This window comes from Myotis yumanensis, unplaced genomic scaffold, assembly GCF_028538775.1.
Source record: "Myotis yumanensis isolate MYYU_CA2020_CCGP unplaced genomic scaffold, mMyoYum1.0.hap1 SCAF_7, whole genome shotgun sequence".
In the NCBI taxonomy this organism is placed as follows: domain Eukaryota; kingdom Metazoa; phylum Chordata; class Mammalia; order Chiroptera; family Vespertilionidae; genus Myotis; species Myotis yumanensis.
Window position 1 is genome coordinate 88,374,304 of NW_027223758.1, and position 5,214 is coordinate 88,379,517.

Genomic DNA, 5,214 nt, shown 5'->3' on the forward strand with positions numbered 1-5,214 from the left:
CTTTACGTTAGTAACCCTGGGTAGATCACATTGACACCATGTGGATTGTTTTCTTAGAGCATATCAAATGGAGGGTTTTTTTTTCTATGAATTAAAAATTCAACTTAAATGGGGCCTATAATCTATATATATAAAAAGCCAGTGACCTGAACACCGTTAACAACCAGAATGACTGGTTGTTATGATGCTCACTGTGGCCAGCGAACAAACCCGATCAGGGGGTGGGGCTGGCCAGCCAACCTCCCACAGCCCCTACCCAGAGCCAGCCTCCCCCAATCGCCCCCCCACCCCACCCCAAATGGGGGCAAGGCCCACTGGCCAATCACCTGCAGCCCCTTCCTCCAACCGGCCCAGCTCTGATCAGGCCCTGATCAGGGTGGGCCCACTGGCCCAACCTCCTGCTGTCTCCTCCTCCAGACTGGCCCAGCCCCCATCCTCCAGACCCCACCCATGCACGAATTCATGCACTGGGCCTCTAGTATTTAATAAAATTGTTCTTCAATATGAAATAAGATCATCAAATTTAGGCAGTTTCAGCCTTCACCCAGCGTCCTGATCCCTGTAAGAATTTGAGACGAGTATTAGTCTTTCTGGTTCTGCTTCCTCTTCGGTGGAACCATGGGGACAGATTCTGCTCAGTAGCTATGGTGATATTTATGTAATAGATTGTCCTATGTAGCACATCACACACCACACAACAAAACCCTCGACCACAGACATTAGCCTTCTAACAGTGCAAATACCTGGCCTAAGAGGTCAATCTGGCCACAGACTTCTGATCAGAAGATGAAACGTGTGTCAATCAGCATCGCCCCAGAGGAAGAGCTGGGCATAAGAGGAAGGAACGGGGAAAGAAATTAGGAAGAATTACTTTACATTCTTGGTGCTGTCACAAATAGAATTATGGAGGAAGCTGAAAAGCAAACTGTAAACGTAGCTAGTAGAAAAAAATTCTCAGAGGAAGTAGCCTTCCTGCTCTGAACTGGGGAGTCTTGACACCAAGGGCTTGCCGGGGGCTGTCATTTCATAATCACAAGAGAAAGGGTTAGTTCAGAATGACTGGCTGACATCATGAAACAGATGAGAGGTGACGAGGGTGGACTCGAGCTCCAGTTCTCCCACACCTAGGGAGCGTCGGCCACTATCTCAGCGTTCCTGTGCCTGGAGCCTCTTCTTTCTGAGCTTCCATTCGTAGCCACTCACTCACTGTCTGTGCATCCCACCGTTGCCCTGTACTGGTCCACCACAGAATCAGAATGGATTCTTCCATAATGTGTTTTAACTAACTGCTGAGGACTCTGTCCCTCTGCAACCGCCTGCAACAGGCAGGCTTTCCTTTCACTGTCTTTGCACAGCTCCAATGGTCTCTGTTACTCACTTGCTTCTGCACAAACCTGCCTCACCCAGAACCCCTTTTCACTGCAGTGGTGGTGTGGGTTAGGTGAGACATTCGGGCACTGGGAAGGAAGACAGCCACTCTTAAAATGCGGGGGGATATGAGCCACTCTGCAGAAAGCACTGAGTCCATGTTCCACTATTAGATGATCCTTGGTGTTTCGTGTCCACTCTGAGGGAACTAAACTTGAGGTCACTAAGATCAGTGCTATGAGGCAGCATTTATAGAATATACACACTCTGGGGAGATCCTTAGACATGATTATGTCTCTACACATGATTTATAGAGATTAATATGCCACAGTAAGGAAACATAAAATATGTTAAACCTTAGACAGAAGGAAAATATGTTAAGGAATCAAATGGACCAAGAGTGACGTTAGTACAAAATGTATCTATGACATCTTATGTATTTTCAAGTGATTACTGCAAATTAGGCTCTGAGCTCTTGAGTAGCCAACATTGAGACACAGCCATTGTACTGGTTTGACTATTCCAAGTTTGCAGTCCTAGACATAGCTATTTAGAGGAATGTACAGTATTTTATTTCATTGAACATTCAGCTATAATTAAGTTTCATGTTCAACTCTGTGTTCCCAGTTTTAGGCATACTGTATCCCTGGTAAAAGAGGAAAAGCTTAAACATCCATTGCATAAATGACACATATCTTAGGTCAAAACTTTATGATGAAGTAATAATAACCTCTGGATTTCTCCTGGAAATCTTTTAGCAGAATTAAGTGCTGACAGCCACCCTGGAGACCTTTGACTTTCACGGGTCTGTGACCATGACCAACTCAGAATGGTTCCCTCTAGGCCTTTGCAGGCCTTCCTTATTGCTTTACAAAATATGGATGTTTTTGTATTCAGTATTATGCCAATCAATCCAGAATCATTTCAGTGATACTTTATAAGTAACTATTTGATATTTAAATCCTCCAAATCTTATTATTTTAATTATACATTTTAATGCATTTTATTACTAGTATATATTCCAGTACCTGCTTGGCAGATCATTACTTTTAAGGTTTATTCTACATAAGTATAAGATTACAAGGTATAAGGAAAAAGTGAGATACCATTTATAGTATGTGTGTATATATTTATCTCCTAGAGTCATAAATTCACAATCTTGTTCAAATGTAAAATGTGTATGGCAAAGATGTGAGTATCAGCAAGGAAGAGGGGGAAAACAGGTCAGAGAAAATGAGAAGGAAAAGAGAACAAAAAAAAGAAATGTAATATTTAAACATTTAGAGTAATATTTTTTTCCTGAGTCTTCATCAAAATCACAAAGCAGTTTCTGAACATGAGTATAATTGTATATGCCTCTTTATTTGCAATAATTTTATCTTGGCCTTTTGAATTGAATCACCCATTAAGATCTTATTTTAGTGTCTGAATATACTAAATTATTTGAAGCAAATCATGTCAGGAGATAGGCATGCCTCCTAAGAAATCTGTTGTGAGCAGAAAAGCGACTTTATTCTAACAAGTCGGGAATCCATTGCTAGATTTCAAAACAATTCTATGTTGCCCTCACACAACTAGCCTGTAAATGTACCGATTTAGTCCTGACACATCTAGCATGAATTTGCGTTTGAAGTCTCACTTGGCTGGGCTTTACAGGTGTCTGTGTTGTTGTGACCATGATAGAAGGTGACCGCTGGGCCACTGTGGAGAAGCGTGTGCTGTGTCTTGAAAGTGTTTGCAATTTCCTCTTGTTCTGGTTCAGTTTTGGTGTCTGGATCATGTTCTTTCACCCACTAACACATTCATTTTACCATCATAGTATTTCATAGAATGTTTGCTGGACATACTTACCCAAGCTCTGCACATTGTGCCCAAGCAACACATCATAGCATTTGCCCTGGCTTGGAGGTGACTTCAAGAATCTCAGGAAACCCAAGTAAGGGTGCCCAGTGACACACAATCCCCAACAATCAACAGTGGTCCTCTTTTCTAATTGAGATCACAACTTATGAAAGAGCACCGGGCCGGGGGGGCCGGGGGAGTTATTTAAGAGAAAAGAGAATGGCTTCCTAGCAACCAGGTCCGCCAAACAAACCCTGGTGATGGCTGAAGTGACAGAAGTCACATCCAGGTTGACCTCATGTTGCCTGTTACATCAACACTTCTGGAGTGGCCAATGGGGCAGAAAGAGCTGGAAGGAGCCAGAGCTAGAACTAGGGTGACCGTATCCTTTATTATCAAGATGGACAAGTGTGATCATAAAAGAGTGTGTTACTAATAATTATACTGAGAAAAACACATAAACCAGATTTGTTTGTTTATGCCATTTCTCTAGATAGCACTGACCCAGGTACTGCCTTCAAAAGCTTCATATCTATAATAATAAAAGTGTAATATGCTAATTAGACCAGACAGCCAAACGACCTTCCGGATGTCATTCCAGACGTCCTTCACAATGAAGCTGCGGTGGCAGGGGCCGAGGCAGTTAGGGGCGATCAGGCAGGCAGACAAGCAGTTAGGGGCGATCAGACAGGCAAGCAGAGTGGTTAGGGGAAATCAGGCAGGCAAGCAGGCAAGCGGTTAAGAGCCAGCGATCCCGGATTGGGAGAGGGTGCAGGCCAGGCTGAGGTACACCCCCCCCCCCCATGCACAAATTTTGTGCACCGGGCCTCTAGTCTTAATATAGGAAGCCTGACAAATAAGTGCACAATCTATATAAAACATGAGAAATGAAAGGTGAGGAGTGCATTGGGGAGCAGGGTAAGTCAGTATAATTAATAATATTTTGGGAAATAGTTCCAGTTGCCTGTAAGTGAAGAATGAATTGAGTAAGAGTTACAAGTAAGTAACATTCTTACTTGTCCCACTCGGACTATATGTAGTTTTAACTCTTTCTGGCCACTAGGGGACCACTGAGTCCTTCGCACATTGCATTGAGTTGCTTGTGCCATCTGCAGTAGATCGAAGACAGGAGGACACTAATCACAGTAGGGTCCTGGGTTATCTCCTGTCTGTGCACCACATGGCAGTAATGTATTACATGATGCTGTTCTCGAGTTGCTGCAACTATGCTTGTTTGGTCTTTTCCAACTGATGGACTTGTTAGATGTGTCTGAAATCTTTGGCACATCCTTCCAAATGCCTGGGGTAGAACTGCATGAATCCATGTTTTTGTCTATTTTTTTAAATTATTTGAATAACTGCCCTACCTGGGAATTCCCCCGTCTTTGACTTACTCTCCCAAGGCCCAAGGTCACATAGATGGGGCAAAGGGGAAATTTGCATCCATTGTCGGAAGTCCATATGCTCCCCCCTGTTCCACAGTAGCTGGGGAGAAATAACAACTCATCACCGGGTTCTTGTCATGACGTCCATGAATGCCAGCTTCCAAGCAGAACCTCTCCCACAGGAACTCGCTCACAGACAGACTTTCCGTTTGCTGTGGACTCTGCACACGCCTACCCGTTGTGTCTGCTCGCGAGCTCCCACGCATCCTCCAGCATCACCTACTGAATAGGAGGTTCTGGGAGTCAGCCTGGGGAGTAGCTCTCCCACCTCTGGCACCCAGCTGCCCAGGCTGCCCGGGCTTCATCATCCTCAAATGTCTCACTGTCTGGCATTATTTGATATGGATAATGGATATTTCTTTTTGTTAGTTTTTTAATTGTTTATTTTTTCTCTTTTATTGTTTTTAATTTTATTATTTTTATTATGTTTGTGTAACTTTTAAGTAAAGTGCCATAACTGGTTGATTGATAGATAGATGATAGATAGATAGATAGATAGATAGATAGATAGATAGATATTGACAGCTTCAAGGCCACCCCTTGCAGCCATATGGCTTTG